The 17,503-nt window shown below is 39.8% G+C and overlaps 1 protein-coding gene across 5 annotated transcripts in view; it reads right to left on the bottom strand.

Annotated features, from left to right (window-relative positions):
• The window catches only part of NBAS (NBAS subunit of NRZ tethering complex), a 360,511-nt gene that overhangs the window by 285,226 nt on the left and 57,782 nt on the right, over nt 1-17,503 (bottom strand). The window lies entirely within an intron of this gene.

Raw genomic sequence — 17,503 nt, 5'->3', positions numbered from 1 at the left:
TGATGGAACTAATCACATACTGTCCTCACTAGATGATAAAACCATGTAACTTGAATGAAAACAGTCAATGAAAAAGAAAGAAGTCTGAGGCCCAGCCCAGCACAATATACAGAATAAATGTTTCCTGAGTAACTGAATTTAAAGCTCCAACTTTCTCCTCAAGTAGCACAGTGAAAGGTGCCAGAGCAACTCCACTTCCCCCTGCCAGTCCCCAAGCTTGCTGGTTCCAGCAGCGAGGTGTGAGAAGATGAGGCAGGGAAAAGGGGAAAGGTCAAGGCCACAGTGGGGAGGGAGAAAATGGGGGAAGGGGATGATTCACTGATAAAGATAGAACTAAACAAGGCTAAGCCGATAATCTGATAAAGGAAAGTGTTAAGAAAAAAATTTCAAACTATTTATAGAAGACTAAAAGCCATGAATACAGAGAAAAATACCATGTTCTCTGACACACCCTCAATACCTGAAAGAAGTCAATTCTTCATCCATAAATTGAATGCAATTTCAAATAAAATCCCAATAGAATTTTACATGGGACTGAACACATACTAAAAGTAGACAAATCTAAAACTTACACAAGAGTGAGCAGTTCTAAGAAAAGCTAACTCTGTTCTCACTGCTAATCATTCCCTTTGTGAGCTGTGCTTTGTGCGTCTTCATCTGCAAATACTTTCCTACCTGGGGTCATTAAGACATTCTCCTTCAAATTCCACCATATTATACCTAAAACTTACAGGGGTGCCTGGGTGGCTCAGTTGGTTGAGTGTTCAACTCTTGATTTAGACTCAGGTCATAATTCCAGGGTTGTGGGATTGAGCCGCACGTCAGGCTCCATGCTGAGCGTGGAACCCACTTAAGATTCTCTTCTCTTCTCTCTCTCTCTCCCCACCGCCATCCCTCCCCTGCTACGCTCTCTAAAAAAAAAATTTTTAATTTTTAAAAATTTTAAATTTCTATTTATACAATGAAAAGATAAATCACACACCAGATGAACACACAAAAGTAACAGAGTATTAGCAAAGAATGTATATAGATCTCCCATAATCAGCCCAAAACAAAAATGGACAAAGCATTAAGCAAGTCACAAAAGGAGAAATCCAAAAGTCAGTAATGCAGATTAAAACAATACAGATTTAGGGGTGCCTGGCTGGCTCAGCTGGTAGGGCATGTATGTGACTCTTGATCTTGGCATTGTGAGTTCAAATCTCCATGTTGGCCACAGATACGTTAAAAAAAAAAAAAATGAGTAAAATACAGAGAATGTTTAAGAACACAGTTAAAGTACTGGTGAAGCTTCAAATTGGAACGATCATTTTGGAGAATGATGTGGCAAACCTAACAAAAAGACATACCTGACAACCCCATAAACTATGTTCTAAGGACACTCTAGAGAAATTCTTGTACAGGTATATTTATCTCATGGTAAAAGAAGATTTTGTGCAGCACTATTTATAATGCAGGAGAATTAGATGTATTTTAAATGCTTAAAAGGAATGGATAAATTCAACAAATTATTCAGGAAAACATATACAACAACAATAGAATGGATACGTAGATAAGATGGTAGGTAAAGAAAAGGGGGGGGGGGGAAGCATGCACCAAAATCTTGAGAGCAGCTACCTCTAGAAAGGGAGGAGTTGACGAATGGAAGGAGGGAATTTGGGGAATTCTGTTTGTACTGTCTCTTTTACTCATGTATGTGCATGTACACGGACACACACACCCCTTAAGTAAAAAAGAAAACGTTAGTATTTGTTAATTCTGAGTAGTCGATACTTAGGTATTCATGACCTCATTCTCCATACTTTTCTCTTTAACTTAAAAACAGGAACATCAAGATACAGTATCCCAAATCATGTACATAAATTTTGCCAGTTAGTGAAGTCCAGGAAAGAAAATGCAGTAAACTGGCTTTAGCACATAACACCCACCCACAAGTCTAGTCAAATACTGAAAATAAAATCAGCGTATCATTTACTTTGTGGCATTTAGAGGTTTTCATACATTGACGGTTATAGCTTAAGCATTCCGTGATTTACTGCTGAAAGGATCGTTAGATTTTTGCAGAAGTCAGCCCGCACACAGATAATACTCTAGAAAATAATTTACAGCATTAACATTGTTCTGTTCCAGTGAATTCCTCCACCCAGAATACTTCCTTAAATATACTGGATATTTGGCTTAAGTGCTTACTTTAAGAATCATATTTTGAAGTAATGGTTTTAAAATTTTTCTATAAAAACATAAAGCAAAACAGATTTTCTACAGTGCAAATTAAGTTCTCTAGATTCAAGCACATGATGTGTGGGAATTGTAACTGTACTTCTTGACAAAAAGGAGAGAAAGACTGACCTTCCCGGTAATCTTCAACCTCAAAATTTTGTGGAAAATAGGAATATCATAGGTCTAGGTATCAGGCATCAGATTCCAGTACATCTGCAACAAAGTAACTATGTGATGTTATCCCATCAATATTTACTAAATGCAAATTGTGTGCTAAGCAATGTGGAATATGGAATTATGGCAAGCAACTGAAGAAGCTTCGTGATGAACCGTTTATAATTCTTCTTGGAATCCATTTGTAGTGTTACAGTATCTCCCAGTTCATCAGCATCGAGCACGGGGTGGCTCTTAGGGCCGTGCTTTCCATCCCCACCTGCTTTCCTCTGCTGGCCTTAGAGGTACACTGGTCGGCAGGAATGAAAATGAGCGGCCCCATTCCTGGGGGGCGGAGGCGGGGGGGGGGGGGTGGAGGGAGGGGAGCGGGGAGGGACAAGTCAACACAAACCACTGCCGCACAGGACCTCTTCAAAGACCTCGGAGGTAGGTACAAAGACAGCCAAAAGGACAGTACATGGAGGAAGGAGCCAAGGAAGGCTTCACAGTGAAAAGTTTATCTTTTAAACAATTTCCCGAATAAAGGGATCAGGTAAAGAACATTCCAAGCCCTGGGAATTCAATGTCAAAAAGCAGAGTGTCGTTTGTGAAACGGTGTTTGGAGAACAATGAATGCAGTGTGTGCCTCTAGCCTATAAAAAGGGAAGCAGGAGGGGGAGAGAAAGTTCAAAGGGGTCCTGAACACTACAGAATAGTTTGTCTTGCTCCCTTCTGGGCACTTGCCACCTTCCACCTTACCTTCTCTACCAGAAGTTATTTAAATCACGCCTCCATTAGCAAACTCGGAGCCACTTAGGAACAGAGATTGGATGTGCCTCCTTCATAGCATTTACCACAACTGTTTCACGCAAAACACATCTATCTGTGCGCTATGTGCAAAGCACTACAAGGAACAAAGATAAATAAGACACAGTCCTTGTCCTTGGCTTAACCTCCCCGGGCTTCAGCTCTCCCACCTGAGAAATGAAGGGGCTGAACCAAATGACGGATGAACCTCTTCCCCAGCTCTGACATCCTGAGAGGCTCAAACTCAGAGCAGGAACACAGGTATCAGACAACAAAAGTAAACTGCGACAAATGGAGCCAAAAACACAAGAAGAGGTGAATTAAATGAGCAGGAGTAAAGGCGGTGGCCGAGCAGAACAAGGGGCAGCGATACGGGGATGGTCAAGGCCATCTGAGGAAAGGCAGCTGGGGACAGAATGTGTGTCCCTAGGCATCGCCCCACATGTGACACTGATGAACCGGGAGAGCTCCATGTGACACTACAAATTGTTTCCAAGAAGAATTGTAAATCGTTTATTAAGAAGGTCCTTCAATCTATAATTGTTGAAAGAATCTGCCATCTAGTGGCTCAAACTTCTGAAAGCGGAGGAAGGAAGTTTGAAATAGGAGAAACAGCTGTATGTGCTCCGTCCAGTGACCGGTGGGCTTGTGGCATACAACCCACAGAAAGGGAAGAAGGAAGAAAAACACTACAGCTCTCAAAATTTTAAAGCGCCTAAGATCATGCCTGTCAAAATAAGGGCTCAAGAATTGTTACCTACTGCTTCACAGCTAGAAGTCACTCCTCTCTTGGGATAATGGAAAATGTTCTCCTCATTTTAATTCATCTTCAGTGTATCTTACACATTCTTCATTTCAAAACCTTTACTACTTCAAAATTTAAGATTCCGCTGATCTCTTTATTAGATTAAGACTTATAGGAAGAAAACACACATAATTGGAACTCATTCAACAGCAGTGGTTTTCAAACGTTCACATGCATCACAATCACCTAGAGTGCTCCTAAAAACAGACTGCTGGACCACACCTCCAGAGGTCTAATCTCAGTTGGCCTGGGATGAAGTCCAAGAATCTGAGTATCTAACAATCTCCCCCAGTGATTCTGATGCTGCTGGTGCAGAGACCACACTTTAAGAACGCAGCTTTGTATGATGTTTGAATCTATGATCGGAGCTCTGGAGGACACAGCTCACTAGAAATCAAATTATGAAGCATGGCACGCTTAAGGATGATCACAGAAAACTAATTTTAATGAGTGGTTAGTTTTTAAAGGCAAAACAATGAGAATTTTTCTTCAATAGGAAAAACACTATAAAAGACTGGTTAGTTTAGTAATAAAAAATCATTCCATTTTCCTACAGTTTAATAATTAGGCATTTAATATATTTAAAATTGAGGGGTACCTGGTTATAAACTCCTTAAAACACAATTTATAATAATTCAAAATCAAAAGGTGTGAGGAAATATATAAAGTTCAATACTCTTTATTTTAAATCTTTCAAGCAGAACTGAACCCATACTGAGATAGATGGTTGGATGGCATAGAACAGAGGTCAGCCAACATTTTCTATAAAAAGCCAGAGAACACATATTTTAAGCTCTGTGGACCATAAACAGTCTCTTTCACAACTACTCAGTCACAGTACAAAAGAGCACAGGCAACATGTTAAAAAAAAAAAAAAAAAAAAACATTACAAAGTTCTAATAAAATTTTATTTGTGGACACTGAAATTTGAACTTCTTATAATTTTCATGGATCATAAAATTTTGGGGGGGAGGGGGGTTTCCAAACATTTTTTAAAATGTAAAATCCATTCTTGGCTGATAAGCTACCTTAAAGCAGGTCAGATTTGGCCCACAGCCCATAGTTTTCTAGGCTCTGGTACAGAGAAAAGCTTACTGAGTGTGAGTATCAGACGACCTGAGTTTACCACGTAGAGTTGTATCATCCTAGGAGACATTATTAACCTCTCAGAGCTTTGGTTTCTCCAACTATACAAGAGCAGCTATAATACCATCTTATTGGATTGAAGATTGAAGTTCAATAAATATCTGGTAGTCCGTAAAGACTCTAAAATTTTTCAATTATAACCTTAATACCTTCAGGTTTAGTCAATTCAGTATCAATTCAGGAAGCGCCTTCATTTTTCAAGGTACTGTGCTAGCAGTGTAAGAAATGCTTCGTAGGGAAACCAAATTTTGCTGCCCTGAAGGAATTTACAGTCCCATGGGGTAATGGGGCTGTGATTTCACCTAAAAAAGGCTTGAAAAAACCTGTTTCAGGCCTTCCATTCATATAGTTGTTTAACCTGAGCTCTTACATTTTAATTCTTCCATTCCCAGGCTTTCATTCATTTACTCAACAAATATTTCATTGAGCGCCCTATGCACCAGGCCACATTCTAAACTCTGAAAAAAATAGCTACAAATAACACAAAGTTCCTGCCCTCACGGAGTTTACATTCCAGTGCATCAGTATTGCTTCTCCCCTTTTTCATGCTTTAACAAAGCCAAGTAAATGTTGACAACTGACCCATAATTTACTGATATTCCATGCAAAAAAGCATTGCGATAAGCATTGATAATACAGTGCTAAGACCAGTGCAGATAAATGAAGGAAAAAAAAAACAAAAAACAAGGACATTCCAAGCAGAGGAAAAAAGAAGAACCACGAATACCTTTAAGAACAAAATCATTTTGAGAAATCTAAGAATATATATATATATATATATATATATATATATATATATATATAGGTCGAGAGTTATCTAGAGCAAGAGTCAGTAAACTACAGTCCCTGGACCAAATCCAGCCCACTGCCTATTTTTGTGAATAAAGCTTTCTTAGAACACAGTCATGCTCATTCATTCATATATTGTTATGGCTGCTTTCAACACGGCAGTGCAAGAGTTGAATAGTTACATCAGAGACCATGTGGTCCTTTACAAAAAAGGTGTGCCAATCTTGGTCTAGAGCAAAGAAACATGAGGGGATGTGGCAGAAAGTTAGAGAGGTTAAAAGACCAAATTATAAAAGGCCTTTAATACATTGGGGCATCTGGCTGGCTCAGTCTGTGGAGCATATGACTCTTGATCTCAGGGTTTTGAGTTCAAACCGCATGTTGGGTGTGGAGATTACTTAAAAATTAAAAAAAAAAATTTTTTTTAAAGGCTTTTAACACTAAATTAAGGAGTTACATCTGTATCTCAATGGCTAAAGGAAATTAGAGGATTTTTAAGTAGGTGATCAGACTTATATCAGACTTGTACTCCGTGCTGGAAACACAACAGAAAAGAAATTAGAGGAGACCAGACAGGAAGCAGGGAACACACTTGATAAAGTGGAGAGTGTCTGAGCTAGAAGGATGGCAGGAGAAATAAACAGGCAGAGACAGATTTAATACATTGAAGAGAAAAATAATCATCAAGTCATTAAGATTCGTAAGAATGAGTTAAGAATTATCTAAAGCAAATCTCAGGGCACCTGGGTGGCTCAGTTGGTTGAGCATCCGACTTTGGCTCAGGTCATGATCTCACAGTTTGTGGGTTCGAGCCCCGCATCAGGCTCTGTGCTGACCCCTTGCTCGGAGCCTGGGGCCTGCTTCAGATTCCGCGTCTCCTTCTCTCTCTGCCCCTCCCACGCTCACACTTTGTCTCACTCTGTTTCTCAAAAATAAATAAAGGTAAAAAAATAAAAAAATAAAAAAATAATAAAGCAAATCTCAGGGTTCTGGCCTGGAAGAAATGCTATATACCAAGATTCAGGAATACAGGAGAAAATGCACATTTGGAGGTAAAAAGCAATTAACAGAATATAATTGAATATGAGGAACTTGTGAGCTAGCTACCCAAGAAACGATGTTCTGTAAGCAGGTGAATAAATAGCTGTGTGGCTTACAAGTGACTTATGGGATACAGATTTGGGAGATATCACATACGCATTTAAGTGCTGACTCGTTTGCTTAAAGTTGCCTATAAAAATATATAGAATAGGTAAGAAAAACAATGGCCAAAGGACTCCACTGAAAATCTACTAGAATTAATAATCAGGCTCAGCATGGCTATAGAACACAAGACCAATATACGTAAATCAATTGTATTTCTATATACTAGTAATAAGCACTCGGGAAAAAAAATTTTATAACTTTTCCAAATTTTCAGACACCAGTGTACCTCTTTCAAATGATTTATGGCACACACAAAAATATTATTTAGAACACATTTATTTAAAGTCAACATGCTTTTCTTTTTAATTTAGCTTGGTCATAATCACAACTCTGTTGACATCATGGATTTTCTATACAAATGAGTATCAAATAAAGACTTGTGCATGTCCTACCTAAAGCCACCACACATGTACCTGTTACACTTTGGGAGAGACAACATAAGCAGAATAGAAAATAACACGTAAGATGGATGAATTTCCCGGATGCCCAGGTGACAGTGGTGATCCCTGTCATAAGAGGTACAAGGGGACACACACAGGTTTTTGGAAAGGCAGATGTTCTTGACTGAATGCACCGGTGTGCAGGTCTTGTAACTTGTCCCAGGCCAAACTGGGGAGTAGGGAAGTGATGGCAATGCTGCGTAGGTTTTTCGATGCACGTGCACACACGTTATATGCATATAAAGAACACGCTCTTAGGAGGTAGAATTTGGATACAAAAGTTCTACTGGCAAAAGCCAAACACGTTAGATGATGGCTGTTTTAATTTATTGACGAGGGGAATTCTTCCACAATGTATCCATACACCAAATCATCACATTACACACTTTAAAGATACCTTACAATTTTGTCACTTCTACCTCAATAAAGCTGGAGGAGGGAAAAACAGCTCTACCAGAAAGGCTATTCTTACCATAGTCATGGAAAAATCCAGGCACTTCAGCTAGGTCTATAATGCCCTTTTTCTGTCTGTACTTACTGAACAAATTTTTTATTATATTTGGGCTTCCCATATCGGTCTGTTGAGACAAGTGGCCTGGCTCATGGGGGTTCATTTTCAAAATAAAATATTAAGTTTTGAGTTAATATTTGCCAAGACTTTAAGGTCTGTGTCTAGATTTTTTTTACATGTGGATGTGCAGTCACTTAGCACTATTTGTTGAAAAGACTGTCTTTGCTCCATTGAACTGCCTTTGCTCCTTCATCAAAGATAGGCTGGCTATGGGCACCTGGGTGGCTCAGTTGGTTAAGCATCCAACTCTTGATTTCGGCTCAGGTCATGATCTCAACAGTTCATGAGACTGAGCCCCGGGTCAGGCTTTGCACTGACAGCATGGAGCCTGCTTGGGGTTCTCTCTCTGTCCCTCTCTCTGTCACTCCCACCTACCCACCTCACACATGCCCTCTCTCTCTCAAAATAAATAAATGAAATAAACTTTAAAAAATTACCTGATTAAAAAAACCCACATAAATATTAACATCAATCTTTTGAGCTTGGTTAGTTCCTGAGGGTGATATACTCTCTGTAAGCTGAAAAATTCAGTTGCTGGGGCTACAAAGCCAGAGTATTGACTGGGGTAACCTTGCTAAAGAAATGCTTGCTAACTGGTGGAAAACTGTTCGGGTATCAAATCATGCTCCACGAACTTTTGTTTTACTCCTGTTTGTCATCCCTACACCCCACCAGTGCCTTAGCAGCCTGGCACGAACAGGCTTCCAAGGAATATCTACAGGCATAGAATAAACACACTCGTACATTCTCTCCCCCTGCCGCACCCCATGGGGCTACACAAGAGAATAAAACCACCGAGCTGTGTTACTTCTACACCTATGTCCTACACAGTCAGCTCCTGACAGGCTCAGATCTGGCCTCGGAGCACTTCTCAATCCAGTATTCCCAGCAGCCACAGCCTATGGAGAGGAGAGACACCTAAAATGAAATTTATTCCTATCCTTCATTAGGACAACTTCAAAAGCAAGGATATCTTGTATTCATTTTATTTAATCTTTCAGAGCTTTAGCGCAAAGGTTCTCAAGAGGGATGGGGGATTATAAAGGCTTTTAACACATGCTGAGATCCCATCCTACACCTTACCTTATCAAGCCTTCAAGAGTACAGCCTACGTATGCGCATTTTTTTTAATTCTCAATAAGTGATTCTGTTGTCCATACCTCGTTAACAACCACTAGCCTAGCAAGCAGAATGTCCATAGAAATACTAATAATTTAGATTTCCCAGATGTCCCTGACCCTGTTTCCTTCCCTCAACCCACAGCTGATGCCAACGGTCATCTAAAGACTTAACTCCCTCCCAATCCTTAGGATGGATTTAAGCAACTCTTCTGCAAAAGCCCAGTATGTTCAGCATCCACCCATCTGGTCAATTTCATGCCTAACCTTGTATCCAGATTTCAGAACTACCCAGGTTCTGAAACTAAATTCACCTTCTACTCCAACATTAGTAGTTTAATTATTAAAGTCTTTCTCAAACTTGTTTGTTCTCTCAGGAAAAAAAGTTCTCCCTTTGAACCCTAGCTCCCCTCTCTAGTGAGCCCCATGGACTGCTAGGTATCCCTGACAATGGGTCTATCTCTAATGCCTACTACTAAAGTCCCTACCACAATCTTCCTCTGTTAAATGCTCCTTAGTAGTCTATACTAGACCAAAGGTACTTGAGCAGCTTAATAAAACCATCTACTATCTGTGCCCAGTGCAGTGCCAGCAAAGAACAGTCCAGAAAGGACTTGCCTTGAGATTACAAACAGTAATCTACAACAGTAGAACCAAGAACAGAACTGAGATCTCCTGTCTCCTAACCCACTACACATTCTACTATGTCAGAAAACTATATATTTTTTTTTAGTTTTCTATTTGTTCATAAAATAAAATTAAACATCACTCCTTCATTTCTATAAAATAAGCTAAAGAGTCTTCTTTTAGCTCTCTCCTCCCAAGAGGAAGGCACAACAGCTATCATAGCTCCAAGTAGAAGCAAAAATTCAATCAGGCCCAAGTTACTTCTTTAAATTGCATTTCCGTAAATCTTTGCAGAGGGATTGTAGAGTAGTCCTTATAAGGGGGGAAAGGGGCAATAACTAAAGTAAAAGATTTATAAAGGTCTTTTATAAAGACCTTTTTATACATAATTGTAACATAAATTGTTTTTAATGTTTGTTTATTTTTGAGAGAGGGAGAGACAGACGGAGCACAAGTGATGGAGGGGCAGAGAGAGAGGGAGACACAGAATCTGAAGCAGGCTCTAGGCTCTGAGCTGTCAGTACAGAGCCAGAAGCTGGGCTCAAACTCACAAACCATGAGATCATAATCTGAGCTGAAGTTGGACACTTAACCAACTGGGCCACCCAGGCACCCCTATGTAACTGTAACATAAAGGGGATGAGCCCCTCCTATCAAAGAATCTCCAAACATAGGAGTCTTCAACTTAAAAGACAGCCAGCTTGGTGCGCACCTGGGTGGCTCAGTCGGTTAAGTGACTCTTCTTTTTAGGTCAGGTCATGATCTCATAGTCCATGGGATCGAGCCCCACATTGGGCTCTGTGCTGGTGGTGCAGAACCTGCTTGAGATTCTCTCTCTCTCTCCCTCTCTCTCTGCCCCTCCTCTGCTCACTCTCTCATTCTCTCTCAAAAATAAAATAAACATTAAAAAAAAAAAAAAAAAAAAACGACAGGGGCGCCTGGGTGGCTCAGTCAGTCAAGTGTCAGACTTTGGCTTAGGTCATGATCTCACAGTTTGTGAGTTCGAGCCCCGCATCAGGCTCTGTGCTGACAGCTCAGAGCCTGGAGCCTGCTTCAGATTCTGTGTCTCCCTCTCTCTGTTCCTCCGCTGCTCGCAACTGTCTCTCTTTCTCTCTAAAAATAAATAAAGATTAAAAAAAAAAAAAAAAAAAAGACAGCCAGCTGAAAGCTGCTGAGGACCAAGAAACTGCTGAGTCACACATGACTACCTATCTGTAACATATTCTTTTTTTTTTTTTTTTTTTTTTAATTTTTTTTTTTTTCAACGTTTATTTTATTTATTTTTGGGACAGAGAGAGACAGAGCATGAACGGGGGAGGGGCAGAGAGAGAGGGAGACACAGAATCGGAAACAGGCTCCAGGCTCTGAGCCATCAGCCCAGAGCCCGACGCGGGGCTCGAACTCACGGACCGCGAGATCGTGACCTGGCTGAAGTCGGACGCTTAACCGACTGCGCCACCCAGGCGCCCCTCTGTAACATATTCTAATGAAAACAGATCACAGGATGCAGCCAAGACACTCCATTTCCCTGTCTCTCTGAAGACAAGTGCCTGTAAAGCCAAAAAATTTAGTCTGTGAAGCTCAGAAGTCCCTTATTCACATCCAAAAGCTTTCACCTCTATGAGACAACACAGCTTTCTCTACAGACAACAGCACCCTTGGTTTCTCCTCAAAAAAACTGACCTGAACTTAAAGAAAGGAGAATTTTCTCATGCTGGAGAAATGAGAAATTGAGAGGTAAAATGAAAAAATCCTTAATATAAGGTCAACTCGATTACTGACATTCATACTTCTCAGTACAGTCTGCACATTAATCTCTCAAATGCCAATAGCCAGTACATTATCACAGGCCAAATGTACTCTCACTGCAGTGGGAGATAATCAGCAATGATCAGAACTACAGTACTCTTTTCTAGAAGCAATCCTTCATAAAGCTATTAATCTTACCTAGTTAGAGTTTAGGAAAAATTCTTAACGCAATTATACCTAACTGGTCCTCCAGCTGTCAATATAGCATATCTTTTCTAAGTTTATTTATTTTGAAAGAGACAGAAACAACGTGAGTGGAGGAGGGGCAGAGAGAGCAAGAGAGAATCCTAAGCAGGTTCCATGCCATCAGCACAGAGCATGACGTGGGGCTTGAACCCACGAAACCGTGAGATCGTGACCTGAGCCGAAACCAAGAGTCAGACACTTAACCAACTGAGCCACGCAGGTGCCCCGGCGTATCTTTTCACTTACCAATGCCCGGATTCTCACAGAATACATATGACCTTAAGAACCAGAAAGACAGGCACTATTACAGCAATGTAATGTCTGTGAAAATCCACTCACTGACTTCCAAATGCATCTCATAGGTCTAAATAGAACTTATACCTCCTAGGAAAATAAAATTTGCCTGAGCCCTTAGATAAACCTTTAAGGTAAGGAACTCTCAACGCTACTCTCTTCACAAAATCAAATTTCAAGATTTATGGGACTCACCTCCATTTTCCCAAAGGTGATATATGAAGAGACTGGCCCTTCTGCATACGCTGCTGAACCCCTTCCCAATCTATGTCCAAGACTCTTTTCCTTCCATTTTGTGCCAGTGAAGTTACCATCCTGTCACCTGAGAACTCATCACACCACAAAATTTTGGACTTCCCACTAAGTACTAGCCTTTTTTTTTTTTTTTTTTTTTTTTTTTTGGACTACTGCCTTTATCCCATGGGTATAAAGCGTTCGTGTATTTAAAACGGCTAAGGTTTTGTTTAGGGGAAATCAGAAACCCACATGAGATGACCAGATCAACGCGCATAAGGCATAGCCCTCTAACACTTCAGGATGCCATTACTTAGAGGTATTCCTCAGTCTCCTCTGAAATGAACAGCTTTCTGCAGACCATGGCCTCCCTATACCACCTCTGAGCCTCGCTCGAAATAGCAGCAGCTCCAATCAGTGCATCAGTTACCTAACTACTCTACAACTGGAGTCCTTGTAATCTGTAACCTACTTTAAGGCAACCATAGCTTATTATCCCCTGGAAATGCTGTTTCAAGTTCCTTCTATTCAAACTGTATTTGCCCTAAAATAGTTGATTAAGATGAAAAAAAAATTATGATCATCCAAATGCTTGGATTCTTCCTTTGCACAACAGTGACACACATTATTTATTAGTCATGGTTCTTTTTCCACAGACAGGAGTATCTTTCTTAACATAAACATGAATAGCTTTCTTAATATAAAAAAGGTTCAAATGAAGTCTTATTTAAAGGGTCTCTTTTTCTTTCTTACTCATCCTTTATATATTACAGTTTTACTGAAGTATGATTTATACTCCATGAAACTTGCCAGCAGGAGAGAGAGTTAGGGGTAATGGAAATACCCTAAAACTGATTGTAGTAGTGACTGCGCAATTATGTACACTTACTTTAAAAATCACCGAATTACACACAAAATCAGTATCAAAGAGTCATCAAGGATTCAAGGCATGGGTGGTTCTCTGAGGCGTCGGAGAAGGCATGTTCTCAAGAGACTTTTTGACACTGTTGACATGTAAATTAGAGTCTAGGAAAAGTTACATTCAAACACTCTTTGTGTAGTTATCAAGGTATTTTTCAACATTCAAAGTTGACTACATCAGATTTTGCTTACAGAAATTTACAGTGGGGGGCGTCTGGGTGGCTCAGTCGCTTAAGCATCGGACTTCGGCTTAGGTCATGACTTCACGGTTTGTGGGTTCGAGTCCCACATCAGCTCTGTGCTGACAGCTTAGAGCCTGGAGCCTGCTTTGGATCCTGTGTCTCCCTCTTTCTCTCTGCCCCTCCCCTGCTTATGCTTGGTCTCTGTCTCTCAAAAATAAATAAAAATGTTTAAAAAAATTTTTTTTAATTAAAAAATTTTACAGTGAAGTTAGAAACAAAACTTTTTAAAAAAAAAAGCGATTGCTGTTGAAAGTGGTGTCATTCAAAAATAGATGAAGTCTTCAATTTGAACTCAACTCACACTGAGCACCCTTATTTGTGAATAGGACTCCCAAAATAGACTGGACATAGCCAGAGGAGAGACACTACATCTGAATCTCCACCACTGAGCACAGCACTCAAAGCAACTGCGGTCCCCTGTAAGAATGCAGAGGGGGTAAGAAATTCCTCTTAGCTGTAATCAAGGTGCCAGCTAAGCCAAAATTAACAAATATTAAAAATAGAAATGAGGAGGCAGGGAGGTATTGGGGTGGGTCTAGAAGGGGAGCAGGACCAGTAAAGGAGGCAGAGAGGTGGATAAAATACATTCATCAGGCAGTGAGGACGTGTAAAGAAGAAAACGGCCAAAATCAGCAAATCCATACAGGTAACCTGAAGCTACTCAATTAACTTATGTTTCATATTACCCAATTTACCACCTCGATTTCTCTTCTTCAACAGTGCTCACAGCATTAGGCAAAACAATGAATTTCATAAAACCTTGAGTTTGTACATTACCAATTTATTCCAACTCCTCTCTGGCTGATTTATTTCACATTTATAAAATCCTTGTAGATGATAAATATCACAGGCTCACATTACTAGAGTAACCAAAAATAAATAAAAATGTGATGAATATTTCAGCTTCTTTCGTTTAAGAAAAGACTGCATAATGGAAAAAATAAACAACCTAGCAATATTTTTGTCAGGCACGACAGGGCATTTACATGTAACATACGCCTTGCTTTGTAACAATTTTCATTCAGAAACCTTAACGCAGTCATCCATCTTCAAGCTGACTGCTCTCAAGAATCGTATATGATTGCAGAACCAACAATAGGCCTTCCTTCTGTGGTTTGATAACATATTTAAATTTCTAAAATTTTTAGAGACCACCCCCCAAAAAATAGGGTGATCCTGGGCCAGAAAGTGAAAGCCTTAAGAGTAATAAATGGAATCCGACTTAAGACAAATTGTTATGTAAGAAGTATTCAGTGAATGATAATTTCAAACAGATGGTGCCAAGAGAACCCCACTTACCCTCCAGAAATAATGCCAGAAAAAAAAAGAAATCCAACATTGACCTTTATAATAAATCAAGACGGTGGAGAAGACCATAATGAAATGAACAAAGCAAAACAAACAAAACAAGAAAGTATTAAGATAGAAAATACGCTTCTTTTAAAAGGGGCAAGAAAAATAAAATAGAAATGTGAGGGACGAATAAGAACACAAAATGGAAGAAAAAAGGAAAAGAACAATCAAAACAAACTTAATTTTCCTTTCCACTCAGGCAATTAAAATTACTTATCCAAGAAACCCACAGAGGTAAAAGTATCATTCAGCAAAACAGAATCTTATACTAGACATGGGGGCTTCTAGAAAAACGTACACTACACATTCTTTGCCTTCAGGTACCAGACATTCCAAGGGGTGACAGAGGATCCATTCACCAAAACAGAAAGAAAAATAAAACAAGAGGTGACTTATACATAAGTGGACATAGCAAGTCCATGTAAGAAAACAAATAGGCCCTCATTGCCTGTGCCCTGAACTGGGACATTATCAGCCGAGACTCACCCAGCCTCTAGCATCTCCCAACCGAACCAACATTCCTCCAACAAAGCTGATCATATGTTCCTGTCTCAGAAATCTGAGTTCCCTTAAGAACAAGCTGCCACTCAAGCTCCCAATTATCTGATCCCCAACTTGCCTTCCCAAGGCCCCACTTCCCATGGCGACCATCACCGCTCTTCCCCTGCCATACACGCCCTACAGTGGCAGCCAAACTACCCCACCTGCCATTTCCCCAAAGCGTACTGTGGCTTCCTTCCTCTGGTCACTGTTCACACCATCACTCTGTCTGGAATATCCACCATGCCCAGATTGTATCCATTCTCCAAGGCAACTGCGAGTGCTGCCTGCCACACTCCTTCCTTGAAAGACCAGGGAAGTATCTCCTTCATCTGGATCCCCACATCACCATACCTGCACCTTTTTAAGGGCCCTAACATATACTGCATTCCAGTATACACACATACCCACATAATACATACACACGTACATATCTGTACGCACGTTTAAGTAGAGAAAATGCATATTAGACATTAGAAATATATGTACGTGTATATAACATATGTGTATATCATTTCCCTCAAGATCTTGAGGTCAGGACTGTCCTTCACCCTCACATCTTCCACAACACCTAGTGGAGTGTGTTCCATGCAAGCCACAATAAAAAAGAGTAATGGAAAGCAAGCCAAAGATAAAACAGACTTTCTACCCTCAATCTTTGTAATGCAGACAACTCCTCTAACAGAATGCACTTTTCAATGGAGGACAGATTAAATTTTTATAAATGTATGTATGTGCTAAGAAAGGTATAATATAAAATCTTTATAAATGTATGTATGTGCTAAGAAAGGCAGAATATAAAATTTTTAAATGTATAGAGGTACCAAGAAAGGTATTAATACCTACGCTTGAAAACAACAAAATCAGGTTGAATAAAACAAAGGCCTTGAAAGAGCAAAACAGCAAAACCTGGCTTGAACATAATAAAATAAATAAAATAATAAAACCCTGTATCCAAGAAGATGCAAACCAACAGGTCACCCTCAACAGAAATCAAACCGGCCAGCAGAGCGTCGTGGGTATAATACACACACTCCAGGCTTGGCAAAATTCACAACGGAAAGCTGAGCGTGTCAAAGCAAAAACACATGCTACCCCCCCTTCTAGCAGCAAAATTTAAATTCAAGACTTAACGTGAAGCTATGCAAGGAAAACACAGTATCTCAACTATAAAAACGTACATTAAGAGGCCACACTTCATATAAGTTGACAAGAATAAAATAAAAACAACACAATTTTCTTATTGTTGTAATGTGTTTATTTTATAATCAAAAGAAATGTTTTATGAAAATGGCAGCAATTTGCAGCACATACAATTACATTCAGTTTTATAACAACGTAAAGACCGCTAACTGTGCATGTGGTCACTCAACCATATCCAAAATAAAAGTCTATTATTTCAGATTGGAAAATAATATGCTAAATACAATAAACAATTTTTTTAAATTCTTTAATTAACTAGACTTGCAACTGATTTTCCAATTTCTTAAGGAGACACCAAACCGACTCTTCAAGGCAAGAGCCACACAAACTAAAAGGAAGAAATTAATGGTATTATATCTACTCACTACTATCATTTCCTGAGTACCTACTATGTATCTAATCCTCAAAGCAACTAGTGACTCACTGAATACTCATTTCAATTCCTTTCTTCCCTTAAGAGAGATTCATAAAATAACTGCAGAGAACTTCTAGAAAGGAGAAATACAACAACTGAAGCAAAAAACAGAATGCCTAGCTTAAAAAGAGGAGGCATATGGGACGCCTGGGTGGCTCAGCCAGGTAAGCCTCCGACTTCGGCTCAGGTCATGATCTCACAGTTCATGAGTTAAAGCCCTGTGGCAGGCTCAGTGCTGACAGCTCGGAGCCTGGAGCCTGCGTGGGATTCTGTGTCTCCACCTCTCTCTCTGCCCCTCCCCCGCTTGTTCGTGTGTTCTCTCTCTCTCTCTCTCTCTCTCTCTCTCAAAAATAAACATGGAAAAAAAAAAAGAGGCATAGAATTAGTAAAAAGAAAAAAAAAAAAAGATATATCAGAAAAGATT

The sequence above is a fragment of the Leopardus geoffroyi genome, chromosome A3, assembly GCF_018350155.1.
Source record: "Leopardus geoffroyi isolate Oge1 chromosome A3, O.geoffroyi_Oge1_pat1.0, whole genome shotgun sequence".
Classification (NCBI taxonomy): domain Eukaryota; kingdom Metazoa; phylum Chordata; class Mammalia; order Carnivora; family Felidae; genus Leopardus; species Leopardus geoffroyi.
The sequence above is the reverse complement of the archived record's forward strand: the minus strand, read 5'-3'. Positions and strand labels throughout refer to the sequence as shown.